This window comes from Plecotus auritus (genome assembly GCF_963455305.1).
Source record: "Plecotus auritus genome assembly, chromosome: X".
Taxonomy (NCBI): domain Eukaryota; kingdom Metazoa; phylum Chordata; class Mammalia; order Chiroptera; family Vespertilionidae; genus Plecotus; species Plecotus auritus.
The window spans coordinates 123408831-123429922 of NC_137784.1; positions in this window are offsets into that span (position 1 = coordinate 123408831).

The window sequence follows — 21092 nt, forward strand, 5'->3', positions numbered from 1 at the left end:
AACAGCTTAAGTGCCCATCAGCAGATGAGTGGATTAAAAACCGTGGTACATCTACACAATGGAATACTACACTGCAGTAAAAAAAGAAGTAATTCTTAGCAATTGCAACAGCATGGATGGAACTGGAGAACATTATGCTAAGCGAAATAAGCCAGTCAGAGATAGATAAATATCACATGATCTCACTCATTTGTGGAATATAATGAACAACACAAACTTATGAAGAAAAACAGGTGCAGAGACAGAGAAGCATCGACCAGCCGTGGGCAAACTACGGCCCAGGGGCCAGATCCGGCCCATTCGGCTGTTCTATCCGGCCCGCGGAGCCGAAAGAGCGGAGGGTTCTCTTGCTCTCCCTTCTGCTCCTTTACTTTGAATTTATATTAGTTCACACAAAAACTCCATCCATGCTTTTGTTCCGGCCCTCCGGTCCAGTTTAAGAACCCACTGTGGCCCTCGAGTCAAAAAGTTTGCCCACCCCTGGATTAGATCATCAAACCCCAGAGGGAAGGTAGGGGAAGGTGGGCGTAAGGGGGAGAGAACAACCAAAGGACTTGTATGCATGCATATAAGCCTAACCAATGGACACAGACAACAGGGAGGTTAGGGCATGAGTTGGGGTGGGGTGCGGGCCAATGGGGGGATAAGGACACATATGTAATACCTTAATCAATAAAGAAAAAAATTAAAAAAAGAATTCAGAATTACAATCAAGTTGATTAAAGGGAAAAAAAAGTGAAGTTTCTGGTACATACAAGTTGGTATAAACAAAGATTGGTATCCACTAATGAAGTTCATGGTATCCACATAAAGTAGTTCATGTCATGAAAGTAGAATTTTTAAGTTTTTCAATATAAAATATTATTTAATTGCTGAATGAACATTTGCAAACTATACATGCCATCTATCTCTAGCCCTGAGGTTCTGATACTATTACGTCCTACCTCCTTACCATTCAGAAGAGCCAAGGACAGAACTTAGGGCAACATCAAAGTTAAGAACCATACAATTTCACTCACATATAGGATATAAAACTGAAAGTAACAAATGAACAAACAAGAAAAACAAATGAACAAAAACTCATGGATACAGACAATAGCATGGTGGTTACCAGAGGGAAGGGGAATGATGGGTAGTAAAGGTTAAAGGAGATTAAATATATAGTGATGGTGCATGCACATGTACAGAGAGGATTAAGGCTCCAGAGAGACACAGCTTCCCCTCTGACAATCCTCTATGCAAGGACTTGAGCAAAGATGAATACCACTTCAGAAAACCACCTGAACAATCTATACAGAGTCCACATTATTTGCAGAAATCACAATCTTCAGGCCCGTGTAGTTCAACAATATGGGTGTGTGCCCTCTGCCAGGCTGCCATCAGAAATACCTACAGCCAACACTCAACATCGGTTTGCCCCAGAGTCCAGTCAAGGGCAGAACACTGACATTAGCAATAGGAGAAAAACCAAATGGACTAAGGAAGAATTGAAGCCCTCCACATACACAAATTTAAAAAATGGAATCTCACTGTACATACTGTTTTTCAACTGCTCTTTCTACTATGTACCATGAACACATGTCAATGCTGATACATATATTTCTATCAAATCATTTTTGATAGCTGCATAAAATTACATTGACTGCAAGTACCATTATTTAACCAATCCCTATTTGGAGAAAACTCTTTGTTTCATTATGTGTTTTTTTTAAAAATAAAAACAACTATATCCTATCATAAAGATTACTGTGCACACTCGATTATTTACAATAAACAGAAGAAAAATTCTTAGGTCAGATGGTGTTGACTGTAAGATTCTTAAATTATTTGTACTGCTAAATTGCTTTACTGATTTATATTCCTGTCAAAGGAGTAAGAGAGCATCAACTTCCTGGAATCTTCACCATGACTAGATGTATCAGTTGTGTATTGCTACAGAATAAATTACCACAAACATAATGGCTTAAAACAATATACATGCATTATCACAGCCTCTATTTTTCAAGAGTCTTACAATGGTAAAGCTATATTCTCTACTTCAGGGAATCACTAGCTGCTATCAAGATGTCTGCTGGGCCATATTCATATAGACAGGTGCAACTGGAGAAGAATCCACTTGTAAGCTCACTCAGATTGGTGGTAGAATTCTTTTCCACATGGCTAGAGAACTGAGAGTTTTCTTTTTTTCCCCAGCTAGAACCCTCCCTCAACTCCTGGAGACCTCCCAACACTTCCCCACCATGTGTCCCTTGCATAAGCAGTTCACAACATTACATCTTACATTGTCAAGGCCAATAGTAGTGTAAGACAGACAGCTCACAAGAGAGAGTCTTACATTAAATTATGTAATCATTCGAGTAACAGCCCATTACTCTTCCCATATTCTCAGGGTTAGAAATAAGTCACATGTTCCATCAAACTGTAGTGGAGGATTTTCAACTGTTGCAGAAATTACCAGGCGACTGGAAAACACACTACGGGTTCTTGGAAGATTCAGGAAAAACTTTATTTGCAGATGCAGTAGTGCGGTGACTCAGGGGAGTCATTCTCCAAAGCATGAGCACTGAATGAGGAGGGTCTCTCCCATTCATCCCCTTGGTTTCTTTGTCTCCCAAATATGGATCAGGCTTCCTGACTTTTTGTAGGCTTTGCAGCCCCTCTTACAGTGGTAAGGGGGAAGGGAGATTGTGACCAAAGGCCCAGGCTAGCTGGCACCAGCAGTCAATCTTCTGTGAGGGCTTTTTATGGCCCCTGCAGATAAACAGCTTCTGCAAGCTAGCAAGGACACAAGCAGAAAGGGGGATTGGGGATAGCAAGCATATGCATCGGAATGAAGGTTGGGGGGGGCTCAGGCTGCATTCACACAACCATGGTGTGGGCATTAGAAAGGAGAAGTCATTGGAAGTCACCTTAAAGTATGTTCACTACACTAGATATTCTCATTTGTTTTATTTTTATAAATAGTTTACATATTAATCACTGCTTTAATTTGCAATTAGTTTGCACTCCTTTTGCCTTGATAATTAAAAATAATTTTAACAAAAAAGTGGTCAAAATATTAATTGTTTACATAAAAAAGTAAGAGAGAGCTCACAGTTCTAGCAGAAATTAACTATACATTGCCTAGAGCTTTCTGTACTGAATTTAAAATGACCAGGCATCAAAATAATATCAAGAGAAGCAGTATTTCATGATGTTTATGAGAATGCATGCTACAGCTAGAATGCTTGCATTTAAATATTGGCTTTACTGTTTGCAAGCTATGAATCTTTTTGTTAGCTACTTAACCTCTCAGTGTTTACATAAGTAAAATATGGATGATATGATTAAGTGCTTAAACTTACTGAGCACTTTCTATGTTCCATACTTTCAAAGCACTTTAACATGAATTAACTCATAATTGTCACAGTAACTTTATGAAATAGATATTTTAAATATATTATCTTAGAGTATGGTGAGGATTAAAAGAGTTAATTTAAAGGCCATAGAACAGTGTGTGGCACATAATAGTCACTCAATAAATGTTAGTTATCATTATGATGATATATGTAGTACTGTGTTCATGTTCAGTGCTCTGCGTAATACCAAATCTATAATACACTATTTAACCCCCAAGAAGACTACTGAGAAAATAAGTGATTCACAGGAAAATAACAAAACCAGGATCACAGATAATTCATTAGGCAATATAAGATTAAGTGGCCTGTATTATGGCATGGTCCAGAGAATCTGGAACTACTAAAAGAGGCAAGCCAAAAATCTGTTTTAATGAATGGGTAGGCATAAGTTTCTTGAGGGCAGTATAGATAGATGATAGATAGATAGATAGATAGATAGATAGATAGATAGATAGATGATAGATAGATAATAGATAAAATAAAGAATGGGTAAAATTTGGTTTTAAACAAAAATGGAAATGGAAAATTACAAATGAATGAAATAGTTGGTTCAAAGGCCAAGAAAAAAGAATGGCCAAGTGAATTAAACATTATAACTACATTATAACTGGTAGTGTTCAGGAAGGGAACAAGGTGAGGCTAGACAAGAAGGTTTACACTAGAATATGGGTGGCTTTGAGGTACTTCATTAATGTGAATATTCATTTAAATATTGTTGTTATTATTTATTCAGTGAACAAAATGGTGATTTGTCATAATGAAGACTGTATCTTAATTAGAAAATAAAATTCAATGCTAAACTTACCTTCCATATTAGGAATGGAACATCTAAATATCCTCAAGCCTTCACTGCCTCTAATGTACCACTAACCTATTACTCAAGATTTATCTCATACAAGCTTCTTCTCCAAAGAATTACAAAGTCCTGGAATATCTACCATCATTTATTACATGAAGACATAGTATTTTTCAACATTAGGAAATTGTAAGTATATAAATTATTACTTCCAATAAGAGGACAGGATCCTGGGTGATTTAAAGCAAGAAAGGACACTACTGTTTATTAAGCACCTAGTGCATTCCTGCATTATGTGTTCAAATGCTTGTGTGTTTAATCCTCACCACTATCATATGCTTGGTAAACCTGACCAATGAAAGGGCGGGGAGAGACCGACTCCATGTTCCCTTTGTTCCATGTCCTCCACCTCCTGGAGTCAGGTTCCTGCCCTAGAACCTCTCCAAGAGCCCAACCCACACTTTTGAATTAGCCAATAGAAATGCAAGAGGAAAGTAAGCGGCACCCTGCCCCCATGTGCAACCTGACCCCGACCAATCAGTGGAGGCCACACTACCTCACCCCTCCTACCTCTCCCAGGCCCCCTATAAATCAGCGCGTTTGGAGTCTGGGGCTCTCTCTCTGCCTCCTGCCGCTGTGTCAGCGAGTGTGGTGGACGGGGAGCTCGAGCTAGGTCGATTAAAGGCTCTTTGCTTTTGCATCGGACTGGCTCCCTGGTGGTCTTTGGGGATCACGAAATCTGGGAATAACATTTGGGGGGTCATCCAGGATCCCCAAGACCCTCAAGGGACCCCCGATCTGGAGAGTCTGACTGGCCACAGTAGGTGTCTGTCTGTTCCTTGTCTCTTTTGTGTGAGCTCATTTCTGGATCTCTGGCAGTGCCCAAAGCGGTCTAGGTGGACGCACTGGAGGACCATGGGTGGGAGGAATCGGGAGATGTCCCAATCCTCCTTCAGGAGGGATGTGTATTCCCCTCAAGAGGGACGTGTATTCCCCTCGAACCTCTGGGACGAGGTGGGTCACTCCCACCTATCGGCGTGAGGCCGTCATTTGCACTTTCGGTTTTGTCAGTTTTGTTCCAACGGACTAGCATTGGAAAGCTTGTCTCAAGGGCCCTTTGTTTGTCTGCCTCTGTGTTTTTCTGTTTTGTTTTGTGGACTCTCTTGACGGACATCATGGGACATACTCAAACCACTCCTTTAAGCATTATGGTTGATCATTTCAAAGAGGTTAAGGGAAGAGCGAGCAACCTCAGTGTAGAGGTCCGGAAGGGTCGGTGGCAAACTTTTTGTTCTAGGGAGTGGCCGACTTTTAGTGTTGGGTGGCTGCCGGAGAGGACCTTCAACCTCCCCACCATCCACCTGGTGAGGGACATCGTCTCTCAGCCCAAGAAGGGACATCCTGATCAACTCCCTTACATTATTACTTGGCAAGACCTCGTGGAAGATCCACCCTCCTGGCTTAAGCCCTTTCTGTCCCTGTGCCCCCTGGAGCCGAAACCCATACTTGCTTTGCAGGAAACGGAGAAGGTGAAGGAGAAGAAGGACCTCTCCCTGCCATCAGCTCCCCTCTACCCTGTCTTTCAGGGGGGAACTGAAGAGGAACTAATCTTTCCTCCCTCATATCAGCCCCCTAGGAGTCCACAAGGGGGCGATCGTCCCATGTGAGGGGAAGTGGACTCCACGGGGGGTGGAGTTCTGGGAGTGGCTGGGGGCGGAGTTCCAGGAGGGGCTGTGGTTCCGGTGGGAAGCCCGCCTCTTACTAGACAAAAGGCTCAGAGGGAACTGTCTGTCACAGCCCCCGACTCCACTATTAAAACCCTACCTTTATGAGCCGCGGGGCCCCCAGATGCAGATGGCAATCAACCCCATCACTATTGGCTTTTCGCCACTAGTGACATTTACAACTGGAAGTCTCAGAATCCTAAGTTCTCTGAGAAGCCATCAGGGCTTATTGATCTGTTAGATTCTGTCCTTTTCATCCACCAGCCCACGTGGGATGACTGCCAACAGCTTTTACAGGTCCTGTTCACAACTGAGGAGAGGGAAATAATCCTCAATGAGGCCTGGAAAGTGGTTCCAGATGTGGACAGGAACCCAACCACCAACCCGGTCCAGATAGATGTCTCTTTTCCCTTAACTAGGCCTGAATGGGATTTCAACACAGCAGAAGGTAAGGAGAGGCTCCGGGTCTACCACCAGACTCTAATGGGGGGTCTCTGAATGGCTGCTAGAAAGCCAACTAATTTGGCCAAGGTACGGAATGTTCAGCAGGAAAGGGATGAGTCTCCAGCGGTCTTTTTAGAATGGATCATGGAGGCATACCGCACCTACACTCCCATGAATCCAGAAGCTCCTGTAAACAAGGCAGCTGTGATCGTAAGCTTTGTAAACCAATCGGCTAGGGATATTAAAAAGAAACTGCAAAAAGTAGATAGGTTGGGGGAGAAGAGTTTAAAGGACCTACTGGAGGTAGCCGAGAAGGTGTATAATAACAGGGAACCCCCGGAAGAAAGGCAGGCTCACGCTGTGGCGGCTGCTAGCAGCAAACAAACCTGAGACCTAGCTAAGATCCTGCTCGCCACCACCACGGACTCTTCCAAGGAACGGAACCACCGTCTCTGCCGACTCGCCGGCAACCAGGAGGATGGTAAGGGGACCACCCGGGTCAGGAGGCAGAAGCTGCAGAAAGATCAGTGTGCTTACTGTAGGGAGATAGGGCACTGGAAACAAGAGTGTCTGAAAAGGGCTAGCAAAAAGGGAGGCGAAGCGGATCGAGTGAAGGTCCTGGAGCTAGATGAACTGAGTGATTAGGGGAGTGGGGTTCGGACACCCTCCCTGAGCCCAGGGTAACTCTTAGAGTGGAGGGGGCCCCCATTGACTTCCTTGTTGACACCGGAGTGCAACACTCGGTCCTCCGTACGCCTCAAGGAAAATTAACAAATAAGAAGTCTTGGGTACAAGGGGCAACTGGTATGAGCCAGTATTCATGGACTACCCGAAGAATGGTGGATTTAGGGCTGGGCCGGGTATCCCACTCTTTTATGGTAATTCCAGAATGCCCCTACCCACTGTTAGGACGAGACTTGCTCACTAAGATCGGAGCTCAGATAACTTTCAGACAAGGGGGGCCTCAGGTTACTGATGGCAAGGGCCACCCCATTCAGGTCCTGACCATAAGGCTGGAGTATGAGTACCAGCTTCACCAAAAAGCCTCTCCAATAGAGGGCAGCATGAATGAATGGCTGCAGGAGTTCCCCATGGCTTGGGCGGAGACAGGGGGAGTGGGGCTCAACGCCCACAGGGCCCCAGTCCTGGTAGAGTTAAAACCAGGGGAAGGCCCAGTGAGAATCAAACAGTACCCCATGCCTCAGGAAGCCCAGAAGGGAATTCAGCCACACATTCGGAGACTGAGGGGCCTAGGGGTGCTGGTCCCCTGCCAGTCTGCCTGGAACACCCCCCTCCTGCCAGTCAAGAAGCCCCACACGAATGACTACCTGCCGGTACAGGACCTCCAGGAAGTAAATAAAAGAGTTATGGACATACATCCAATGGTCCCCAACCCATACAATCTCTTAAGCTCTCTGGTGCCCTCCCGTATCTGGTATACTGTGTTAGATTTGAAGGATGCATTTTTCAGTTTGCCGCTGGCACCCCACAGTCAACCCCTGTTCACCTTCGAGTGGCATGACCCGGAAGAGGGCTACAGCAGACAACTGACATGGACTCGTTTGCCTCAGGGGTTCAAGAACTCGCCCACCATCTTCGACGAGGCCCTGCACAAAGACCTGGGTGAGTACCGGAGAACACACCCCAACCTCACTCTCCTTCAGTATGTGGACAATATCCTGATTGCAGCAGACACGGCTGAGGACTGCAAGGAGGGGACAAGGGACCTGCTGGCCTCCTTGGGGGCCCTTGGGTACCAGGCTTCTGCAGAGAAGGCCCATATATGCAAAGGAAGGGTGAGTTGCCGGGGATACATCCTGGAGGGTGGACAGCGGCGGCTGTCAGATGCCAGAAAAGAGACTGTTTTGAAAATCCCATCCCCCACCTCCCAAAAGGAAGTAAGGGAATTCCTAGGATTGGCTGGCTACTACCGCCTCTGGATATCGGGTTTAGCAGAGATTGCCAGGCCCCTATACGAGGCAACCAAGGAGGGAAAGGCCTTTGAATGGACTGAGAGAGAGAAGGCAGCCTTTAAGCAGTTAAAGAAAGCCCTCCTAAGCGCTCCAGCCCTGTGCCTGCCAGACATCATGAAGCCCTTCCATCTCTTTGTAGATGAACACAAAGGAATAGCGAAAGGGGTACTGACTCAGACCCTAGGCCCCTGGAGCCGCCCGGTGGCTTATTTGTCCAAGAAGTTAGACCCTGTAGCTGCCGGCTGGTCACCGTGCCTAAGAATTATTGCGGCAATGGCGCTTTTAGTCAAAGACGCTGACAAGCTGACCCTGGGGCAGGAAGTCTGGATCACCACCCCACACGTCATTGAGGGAGTCCTGAAGCAGCCTCCTGATATATGGATGAGCAACACATGTATAACCCACTATCAGAGTCTCCTTCTCAACCCTCCCAGAGTATGGTTTCATCCCAATGCAGCCCTCAACCCTGCCACCTTGCTGCCCGACTCCAACCTAGATGCTCCCCTACATGATTGTGCAGGAATCCTAGAGCAAGTGCATGGGCTCCAGAAGGACCTGACCGACCAGCCCCTTCCAGATGCAGACGTCACCTGGTTCACGGATGGAAGCAGCTTCGTACGGGACAGGAGCAGGTATGCGGGTGCAGCTGTAATCACTGAAACGGACACTGTATGGGCAGAGGCTCTGCCCTCCGGGACGTCAGCCCAGAGAGCAGAGCTTGTGGCCCTCACTAAGGCCCTGACACTGGGAGCTGGAAAGCGGCTCAACATCTACACAGACAGCCGGTATGCGTTCGCCACCGCTCATGTTCATGGGGCAATCTACCAAGAGAGAGGGTTACTAACAGCAGAGGGGCGGACTATAAAGAATAAACAGGAGATACTCGATTTACTCTCAGCCTTATGGCTCCCTGCCAAATTGGCCATCATACACTGCCAAGGACACCAGAAGGCTGACGACCCAGTGGCAAGAGGAAACCGCAGGGCTGACCAGGCGGCCAAGGCAGTAGCCCTTTCTCCGATCCACACCATAGCCCTACAGCTCCCAGACCCAGGAGACCCAGTTCTGCCAGTTCATCCAGGATATTCCTTGGAGGAGTTACAGTGCATTAGGAAGCTTCCCCAAGCAAAGGAGGAGAAGGGGTGGTGGTATACACCACAAGGGGAGCTCATACTACCGGAGCAGCTTGGAGTCTCCATGATAAAACACATGCACTGGTCCACTCACCTGGGGGCACGTAAATTAAAGGACTTAATCCGACACGCCAGAATTAAGATCCACCAGCAGGACATTAAAATAGAGCAGGTTGTATCTGCCTGCAAGACCTGTCAACTCACAAATGCGAGAATCGGGCTGAGTGAAAAAGGAACCAGGCTTTGAGGAACCAAGCCTGGGGCACAATGGGAGGTTGACTTCACTGAGGTTAAACCAGGAAAGTATGGCTATAAATATCTTTTAGTATTTGTAGATACCTTCTCCGGATGGGTAGAAGCATACCCAACTAAGCATGAAACAGCTCAGACGGTAACTAAGAAGCTGCTGGAAGACATCTTGCCCAGGTACGGTTTTTCCGCTGAGATAGGGTCAGACAATGGACCAGCTTTTGTCTTGCAGGTAACACAGGCAGTGGCCAAGGCCATTGGGGCAAATTGGAAATTGCATTGTGCTTATAGGCCCCAAAGCTCAGGGCAAGTAGAGAGGATGAATAGAACTCTAAAAGAGACCCTTACCAAATTGACCATGGAGACTGGCGGGGACTGGGTGGCTCTCCTTCCATATGCCCTTTGCCGGGTTAGGAACTCCCCCTACACCCTGGGTTTTACTCCTTATGAGATCATGTTCGGCCGGCCACCCCCTATTATCCCTAACCTTAAAGCCAAATTTCTTACAGAATTTGAAAGTCAAGAACTGTTTCTTTCCTTGAGAGGGCTTCAGAGGGCGCACGAGGACATTTGGCCGCGCCTCTGCACTATCTACGAGACTGGCCCAGCCCCAACTCCTCATCAGCATGAGCCCGGGGAATGGGTCTACGTCAAGAGACACCACCGGAAGATCCTTGAGCCACGTTGGAAGGGTCCCTACGTCATGGTGCTGATGACCCCCACTGCTCTCAAGGTAGACGGCGTCGCGACCTGGGTCCATCACACTCACGTCCGGTCAGTGGACCCATCTGTGATCCGGGAAGACTTTGTCACCAAATGGAGCGTCGATCGAGATCAATGCAACCCGCTCAAGCTCAAGCTATGGCGTGCTCGACCTGCCTGATGCTGGTAACCTTACTCGCGATCACTCCAGTTACCGGGAGCCCCCACACTCCCTATAATGTTACCTGGCAAATTATAGACACCAACTCAGGGGCGATTCTCAATCAGACTTCTCAAGCCCATCCCAAAGGCACTTGGTTCCCTGAGCTGCGGGTGGACCTCCAGACTCTCTTTCCCAGAATCTACCCCCCACCGTACTGTACATCTGCTGTGATAGGCGCAGGGATTAAGGACTCAAAACCATTAAGAACCGCCTATTTGTACGTCTGCCCTGAGCACTCGCGAACTCGGCCCCGGGAAAAGAACCCTTGTGGAGGCATTGGAGACTATTTCTGTGCTTCCTGGTCATGCGTCTCAACTAGACACATTTGGTGGGAGGCCCCGAGGAAGGGTGACCTGATCACCGTTGGATGGCCGCCAGCCCCACCTTGTTCCCTGAGAGGCCATAGCCACTGTAACCCCGTGAGCATTTCCTGCATGGAAGCGGGAAGGAAGGCTACTGGATGGGACACCGGGAAGACTTGGGGACTCCGATTTTATCAGTGCAGGGAATTTGGGATGGTGTACCCTCGTGACCCAGGAATGTTGTTCAGTAGAAATACAAACCGACCCATGATTGGGCCTGTAAGTTTCAAGACAAGGGGGGAATGAAAGTGCAGGGAGAAACCGACTCCATGTTCCCTTTGTTCCATGTCCTCCACCTCGTGGAGTCAGGTTCTCGCCCTAGAACCTCTCCAAGAGCCCAACCCACACTTTTGAATTAGCCAATAGAAATGCAAGAGGAAAGTAAGCGGCACCCTGCCCCCATGTGCAACCTGACCCCGACCAATCAGCAGAGGCCACACTACCTCACCCCTCCTACCTCTCCCAGGCCCCCTATAAATCAGCGCATTTGGGGCCTGGGGCTCTCTCTCTGCCTCCTGCTGCTGCATCGGCGAGTGTGGTGAACGGGGAGCTCGAGCTAGCTCGAATAAAGGCTCTTTGCTTTTTCATCGGACTCAGCTCCCTGGTGGTCTTTGGGGATCACGAAATCTGAGTATAACAACCAACTCTAGAAAATTTTGCTACTGTGCTGATTAGAACTGTTTCTGCTGGTGAAATACATTATCTTTTTGTTGACTTATCTAAAATTATGAGCACAAAAATTGGACCAAACAATTGATAGGTCTTTGAACCACACCAACACTGATAGCAGCACTTCTAACTTATTAAACCCCAGTGGTTTGAAATTAGATATATTGACAGGCCAGAGGTATGAATGTGAGACAATGTACACTATCTTAAAAGTCATGATACGTGAAGCTTCCATGATTGTTCTAAGCCTTATCCTGGTAGTCATATATGTCAGACAATAGCAATAATAAATACTGAAACAGGAGTTTTTAGGGGTGAAAAAGACAGGTTTAGGAAATTTTAGAAATTAAGGGGACCATGGAAGAAGCACAGGGCTGTGGAGCAGCAGAAGGTGCATTTCCATAGAATGAGGGAGCTAGAAACAGAAGGTCTACTAGTATATTTACAAAATAAAGGGAAGAAAGACCCTCATCCAGAAGGAGAAAAAGCCCAAAGGGAATAGGAAAACAATAAAGAAAGAGGGGAGGGAAAACCTCTCATGTCCCACGTGAGGTTTCACCTTTGAGCTCAGAAGTTACTATAGTAACCAGTCTAAGGGAATAGTGACCAATCACAGGGAATATCAAGGCACAAAGATCTACAGCCTTTAAAAACTGTGGAAACAAGGACTTGGTGGGACCCTTTCCCCCTCACCACTTGGGAGTCTGTGTTGTGAGATTCTTTGCCCTTCCCCACGTGGGAATCTGTACTTGTTCTTCAATAAATTTCCACCTTTGCTATACCATCTTCCGTCGGTAGTTTCATTCTTCGGCACCAAGGGACAAAGAACCTGGGGAACCATTCTGCCCAGGGGAACACCGAGTGTTCCAGTCCAAAAATTCCATTTCAGTACTGTATTTAATGGATATTTCCTATAACCACATACTCTTCTAGACACATCTATTAATTCATTTGATCCTGACAACTATGTGAATTAAGTAAATATCATTTTTATGTATGAAAAACCTGTCCTCTGTTGAGCTAAAATATTTCACTTAGGCTAAATCTTTTCCCTTACTTGTGAATTTTGATATGTTATCGGTCCTCTCCAACCCCCATGCTAGCTCTTTGGGTACTGAGAGTCAAATTATAGAAAGAAGTGTTTTGTTTAATCAGTACTTTTCCTGTATAATAAGCATACTCATCTTCTGCTTATCAAAGTTACTGAAATAATCAGACAGTAGCCCTGGCCTCTCTGATTGCTCAGTGGTTAGAGCGTTGGTCTGCAGACTGAAGGGTCATGGGTTCAATTTCCAGTTAAGGGCACATACCTCGGTTGCAGGCTAGATCCCCAATCCCAGTCAGGGTGCAAACGGGAGGCAAGAAATCGATGTGTCACTCTCACATCAATGTTTTTCTCTCCCCTCTTCTCCTTCCCCTCTTCTCTCTCTAAAAGAATTGATGGGAAAAAATATACTCAAGTGAGGATAAATAATAATAATAATACAGATAGTAACTAGTTGCAAAACATTCAAAATATCAGTGAACTCTTTGAATCTCAGCCTATAAATATCAACACAATTCTATCTCCTACCTACAGAGAGATTACTAGTTGAAGTTAGAGTGTGACAAAAAATGTGTTTAAAGAAATTGAAAGTTCTCATCATGTGTAAGGATTAACCAACTGAAATACCTGCTAAATGTAAGCACTCATTTGCTCTTTGGTGCTTTTAATTTGTTTTCCTCAAGATCTACGTTTACCTCAAAAAATAATGCTATCTTTTTCACTCTATATCAGAGGGAACTTTTTCTACTCTCCTTTATCTGAGTATTTCTGCTTCTCTGATCCTTGATAATAATTAGTTCTAGAGAAGAGAGATTGTTTTTGGTTCTATTCATGTTCATTAAAATGAGCAGTCACAGAAAACATGGAAAAGCAAAAGGAGTGTGGGAGCTGAAAAAAGTATAAATTAAGGTGTACACATCAGCCTAGCAGGGAGTAGAGATTCAACCAGTCAAGGGCAAAACTTGAAGAATAATTCTACAAGGACAGACCCTCTTGGCACTCAGTGCCCCTGAGGATTCTCAGCAGCGGCAATGAAAGAGAGCCAAAGCTAGCTCAACACAGCGTAAAACATACAGGAAACTCAAGTTTAGCAACAGGGAGCATTAATTCCAGAGGTGAATGTACACTGGTGCTGCTGTAACTTTAGAAAGTTGTTTGAACAGCTTTCTAAATTCACAAGCTATAATTAGTTATATGCGGACCAAGTACTTGCCTAGAATGTTAAAAAAGAATGATTCATTGTGTTTCTTCATAAATATTCTTTTATATTTTGATGGATCTTCTGTATTAAAGGACCAACTTGTCAGGAGGCCAGCTATCTTTCTTTGTAGCTTATCAATATGTTATGAGAGACATTGCTAAAAATATCAATAAAGTAGATATAAGCCTGGGACTTAGAAACAACACTCAGCCCTCCTCAGAGACAGTTATACAAAGATGCAGACATTTCACTTAGAGACCATTATAATTTAAGAGATATGAACTCTTTGTGTATTGCTTCTGAAATAAATGCGAGAGTTTCATTCCAGGGATTAAGTGCTTCAAGTGAGTTGAAAAATGTTTAAGATTCAAAGTTTAATAAGATGATGCCCATTTTAAAGATACCAAAATTGAGATTCAGGTTAAGAGCCTTCCCTAATGTTACATAACTAATGTGTAGATCACAACTTACAGTGAAACCTGTCTTCAATTCCAAAGCTCATGTCCTTTTTGTCAATATATTTTGTAAACAATAGGACCATATCCCAAAGACAGTAATAAAATGAACTGTAGGGATGGATAATGGGTTTCATGAGGAATCCTTAAAGGATCTGATGGTTTTCTTGACCATAAAAAGCTGCTATAGAAAAAATAATGTATATATTCTATATATAACTTCTATATATTCCCAGTAACTAAAGTAGAGGACTTTGTTTTAAAGTACAAAAAATAAAATAAAATAAATAAGGCCAGACGGAGTGGCTGAGTGCTGATTAGATTACAGTCAGGGCATATGCCCCGGTTGTGGGCTCAATCCCCAGTAGGGGGCGTGCAGGAGACTGCCAGTTCATGTTTTTTGATCATTGATGGTTCTATCTTCTCTCCCTTCTTCTCCCTCTAAAAAAATCAATAAAAACATAAAAAAATGAAAAAAAAAATGAAACAGTTAAGATATAATGAAAACATATCTACTGTCTGAATGAAAAAGCCCTGGAGAAAGGGACCACGAGAGCTCTTCAAGCAAAATATGGACAGATTCCCCTTTCACCTGCCCATACAGACATAGCTAGAGCAGATGCTCTCTCTATGGTCCTTTCTGCTTTATGAGTCCATGACTCTATTACCTAAAATTTTGCAAATTAAAAAGTTCACAGTGGTTTATTATATCTCCATTTGTGCCTGACAGTAGGGTAGGGAGTATGCAGCATAAATTCACTTGCATGTTACATGCAGTTAATATTAATACAGTATAATGAAATAGATATGTTTGTTCTATTTTTATTTAGGAGCTCTAGAAATGAATAAGGTGTGCTCAAGCAGCATTGGTGAAACTATTTTTCTCCTAAATGTCAGAGAGTTAAGAGAGAGCCCATTTAGACACTAATTTATATAAACCTTCTTTTCCCATGCGTCACATACAAAATCAAGGATGAATGGAGTAATAGTTTAATGAACCAAGATTTCCCTCAATTTATAGGTCACAAGGAGTAAAAGACTTAAAAATATTTTATTACCTACAAATTTCTTCTCTAATAATACAATTTTAATAGTATTTTCTCTCTGTCAACTCTATCAGATTGTATTAGTTTGTAACTGAACTTATTTTGCTCCTTATTCAGTTTACTTCCTCTGTTGAGAGGATGTATTTTGTCTTTCAAAGTTCAGAGCTCAATTTTCAAACTAGGCTGCTCACCTGCTCTAAGATTTCTCTTTCCTAAAAAGCCTATAAAACTAATAAATTCTTTCACAGGACATCAGATATGAGACTCAGTGATTTTGTGAGGGGTAAATGTATCATCTATACAAGAATGAAACAGAGAGCAAATAAAAGGCTCATAACTTAAATATAATCTATACTTCATAATATAAATGTATTTGGAAGGAAATCAGAAGCATATGGAAAAACATTACCTAGGATAGACCACATGTTAGGACACAAAACAAATCTCAATAAATTTAATAAGATTGAAATCATGACAATCATTTTCTCTGACCATGACATAGAATTACAAATCAATCACAAGAAAAAAAAATGAGAAACACCCAAAGACATGGAGGCTAAATAACATGTTACCAAACAATGAATGGGTTAACAATTAGATCAAGTCAAAAATCAAAAGATACCTTGAAAAAAATGAAAATGAGAACACAACAACCCCAAATCTATGGGACAAAACAAAAGTAATCCTAAAAATGAAATCCACAGCATTATAGTACTATCTAAAGAAACAAAAAAATAAATCTCAAATAACAATCTAACTTTACACTTAAAGGAACTAGAAAAGGAAGAACAACAAAGCCCAAAGTGGGAAGAATAAAGGAAATAATAAAGATCAGAGCAGAAATAAATGGAATAGAATCTAAAACAACAGTACAAAAGATCATTAAATCAAGAGCTGGTTCTTTGAAAAGATAAACAAGACTGACAAAGCTTTTTTTAAAATATATATTATTGATTTTTTACAGAGAGGAAGGGAGAGGGACAGAGAGACGGAAACATCGATGAGAGAGAAGCATCGATCAGCTGCCTCCTGCACGCCCCCCACTGGGGATGTGCCCGCAACCAAGGCACATGCCCTTGACCAGAATCGAACCCGGGACCCTTCAGTCCCCAGGCCAACGCTCTATCCACTTAGCCAAACCAGCTAGGGCAAGACTGACAAAGCTTTAACCAGACTCATCAAGAAAAAAAATAGAGAGGGTCCAAATAAATAAAATCAGAAATAAAAGAAGAGAAGCAACAACTGACACCACAGAAATACAAAGAATTGTAAGCAAATATCTTGAACAACAATATGCAACAAACTGGACAATCTGGATGAAATATATAAATTCCTAGCAACATAAAATCTTCCTAAACTTAATCAGGAAGAATCACAAAATCTGAATATACCAATTATAAGTAATGAAATGAAGCAGTAATCAAAAAAACTCTCAACAAACAAAAGTCCTGAGCTGGATGGCTTAACAGGTAAATTTTATCAAACATTCAAAGAAGAACTAACACCTATCCTTCTCAAACTATTCCAAAAAAATTCAAGAGGAGGGAAGTTTTCCAAGCTAATTTTTGAGGCAAGCATATCCTAATTCCAAAACCAGATAAAGACACTACAAAGAAAGAAAATTATAGGCCAATATCCCTGATGAACATAGATGCTAAAATCCTCAACAAGGTATTAGCTAGCAAACTGGATCCACTAATACATTAAAAAGATCACCATGACCAAGTGATAAAGTTTAATTTATAAATTAAGGCACAGGAAGAGATTAACAACAATAACTATTAATAGAATAATTATAACCATATACTATAATAAAAGAAGTGATTCTGTTTCATTAATTTTTATTCACCATTATTTATTTGTAATCTAAATATGTTTAAAAGGCAGATCTCATTCTTTAGAATACTCGGTTAAGGGAATTAACAGAGGAATCAAAGTACATTTCATTTACATTTCAAAACAAGATATTGCTAGTATTACCCACATGGTTTAGAAGTAGTTTTTACCAAAGAGCAATGTGGTAATAGAGTCCTAAATAATATAGTGTTGCAAGATAGCATTATTCATTCTCATTACCATTCCAGAGAAAAAGTCTGATGAAGGCCGCACTGCATTATGAATAGTAGCAAATTTTAACTTATTTTAAAAGCATTCACTCAGCAAAACCTCCCTTACCACTAACAATTTCTAATCAGAAACCTCTCTTGGCTGACTGTAATGCATTTCTCATTATGATGTTCTATCCCACCCAGGTTTCAACTCAACCATCCTGAACTACTTACTTCAGATTAGCAACACACTACTTCTCATTTTACTGACCTTCAGAGATGAAGAAACAAACCTAATGCCAGTCTACACAGATCAAATCATTGCATAATACAATTCATCAAAAGACTACATGGTGTTAAAAAGTTAGTTTGGACCAAATTTTTAAAATAGCTGTTGTAATACTTGCATGAGAGTGTTCAAAGTCTTATTCAGTTTTTCTAAAAAGACAAAACCTCTGAACTATATCCCCAGATGGTTTGGGGCAATAAGCACCTAGTATGAGCCAAACTATTTGAACATATCCATTGTGGAATCTGGTTTGCTGTCTATAGACCTCTATACATAGCACTTTCAATTAGGGAGCCTGACCTATTCTATAACTGCCCCCACAGGACATGATCTAATTTTAAATTCCAATTTTCATTAGTGCACCATAGTCTCAACCTTAATCTCCTGCCTAATTTAATTCTGTTCATCTTTTCTTCTCATCTGACCTCTATAAAACTAACTTTAAGTATTTTTTTTCCATTTCAAAATTTGTCTGTACCTCCTTATTTTTTTGACCTTTATTAATTTTTTATTAAGGTATTATATGTGTACATATTTTACCATTGCCCCCCCACCCCACTCCCATACATGCCCTCACCCCCCAATGTTTTGCATCCGTTGGTTACTCTTATATGCATGCATGTAAGTCCTTCAGTTGATCTCTTATTTCCCCCACCTCTCCCTAACCTTCCCACTGTAATTTGACAGTCTGTTTGATGCTTTACTGCCTCTGTATCTTTCTGTTCATCAGTTTGTAATGTTTTTCATTATCCCCAAATGAGTGAGATCATGTGGTATTTTTCTTTCATTGACTGGCTTATTTCACTTAGCATAATGTTCTCTAATTCCATCCAGGTGCCTACAAATGGTAGTAATTCCTTCTTTTTTATGGCAGAATAGTATTCCATCGTGTAGATGTACCATAGTTTTCCAATCCAGTCATCTGCTGACGGGCACCTAGGCTGTTTCCAAATCTTAGCTATTGTAAATTGTGCTGCTATGAACATAGGGGTACGTATATCCTTTCTGATTGGTGTTTCTAGTTTCTTAGAATATATTCCTAGGAGTGGGATTACTGGGTCAAATGGGAGTTCCATTTTCAGTTTTTTGAGGAAACTCCATATTGTTCTCCACAGTGGCTGCACCAGTCTGCATTCCTACCAGCAGTGCACGAGGGTTCCTTTTTCTCTGCATCCTCACCAACCCTTGACGTTTGTTGATTTGTTGATGATAGCCATTCTGACAGGTGTGAGATGGTCCCTCATTGTCATTTTGATTTGCATCTCTCGGATAATTAGTGACTTTGTGCATGTTTTCATGTGTCTCTTGGCCTTCCTTCTGTCTTCTTTCGAAAAGATTCTATTTAGGTCCGTTGCCCATTTTTTATTGGATCATTTATCTTCCTTTTATTAAGTTGTATACGCTGCCTGTAGATGTTGGAGATTAAACCTTTATCAGTGATAACATTTGCAAATATGTTCTCCCATACAGTGGGGTTTCTTGTTGTTTTGTTGATGGTTTCTTTTGCTGTGCAAAAGCTTTTTATTTTGATGAAGTCCCATTTGTTTATTTTCTCTTTGGCTTCCGTTGCCCTAGGGGCAGTATCAGTGAAGAAGTTCTTTCGGCATATGTCTGAGATTTTGCTGCCTGTGGATTCCTCTAGTATTTTTATGGTTTCCCATCTTATATTTAAGTCCTGTATCCATTTTGAGTTTATTTTAGTGTATTGTGTAAGTTGGTGATCTAGTTTCATTTTTTTGCATGTATCTGTCCAATTTTCCCAACACCATTTATTGAAGAGACGGTCTTGACCCCATTGTATGTTCATGCCTCCTTTGTCAAATATTAATTGCGCATAGAGGTTTGGGTCGATATCTGAATTCTCTATTGTATTCCATTGATCTATATGTCTGTTCTTGTGCCAGTACCAGGCTGTTTTGAGGACAGTGGCTTTGTAATACAGCTTGAAATCTGGTATTGAGATCCCTGCTACTTTATTCTTCTTTCTCAGGATTGCTGTGGATATTCGGGGTCTTTTTTTATTCCAGATGAATTTTTGGAGAGTTCTTTCTAGGTCTGTGAAATATGCCGTTGGTATTTTAATGGGGAGTGCATAGAATCTATAGATTGCTTTGGGTAGTATGGACATTTTAATGATGTTGATTCTCCCAATCCATGAATATGGTTTGTTCTTCCATCTGTTTACATCTTCCTCTATCTCTTTTTTCAATGTCCTGTACTTTTCCGCGTATAGGTCTTTTACCTCCTTGGTTAGCTTTATTCCTAGGTATCTTAAATTTTTTGGTGCAATGGTAAACGGGATTGCTTTTTTAGTCTCTCTTTCTGTAAGTTCACTATTGGTGTATAGAAATGCCATAGATTTCTTGGCGTTAATTTTGTATCCTGCTACATTGCCGAATTCATTTATTAAGTCTGTTAGTTTTTTTGATGGAGTCTTTTGGGTTTTTTATGTACAATATCATGTCATCTGCAAATAAGGACAGCTTTACTTCTTCTTTTCCAATTTGGATGCCTTTTATTTCTTCTTCTTGTCTAATTGCAATGGCTAATACTTCCAGTACTATGTCAAACAGGAGTGGTGAGAGTGGGCATCCCTGTCTTGTTCCTGTTCTTAGGGGAAATGGTTTTAGTTTTTGCCCATTGAGTATGATGTTAGCTGTGGGTTTATCATATATAGCTTTTATTATGTTGAGGTATGATCCTTCTATTCCCACCTTGTTGAGAGTTTTTATCAAGAAAGGGTGTTGGATTTTGTCAAATGCTTTTTCTGCATCAATTGATATGACTATGTGATTTTTATCTCTCAATTTGTTTATGTGATGTATCACATTTATTGATTTGTGGATATTGTACCATCCTTGCATTCCTGAGATATATCCTACTTGATCATGGTGTATGATGTTTCTAATGTACTGCTGGATTCGATTTGCTAGAATTTTGTTGAGGATTTTGGCATCTATGTTCATGGGGGATATTGGCCTGTAGTTCTCTTTCATTGTGTTGTCTTTATCTGGTTTTGGTATTAGGGTGATGCTGCCTTCATAGAAGGAGCTTAGAAGTGTTCCTTCCTCTTGAATTTTTTGGAATAGTCTCAGGAGGATAGGTTTAATTTCTTCCTTGAATGTTTGGTAAAACTCTCCTGTGAAGTCATCTGGCCCTGGGCTCTTGTTTGCTGGAAGTTCTTTGATGACTGCTTCCATTTTTTCCATAGTTACTGGCATATTGAACTGTTTAGATTCTTCCTGATTGAGTTTTGGAAGGTTATATTTTTCTAGGAATATGTCTATTTCCTCCAGGTTGTCCAGTTTGTTGGAATAGAGTTTTTCGTAGTATTT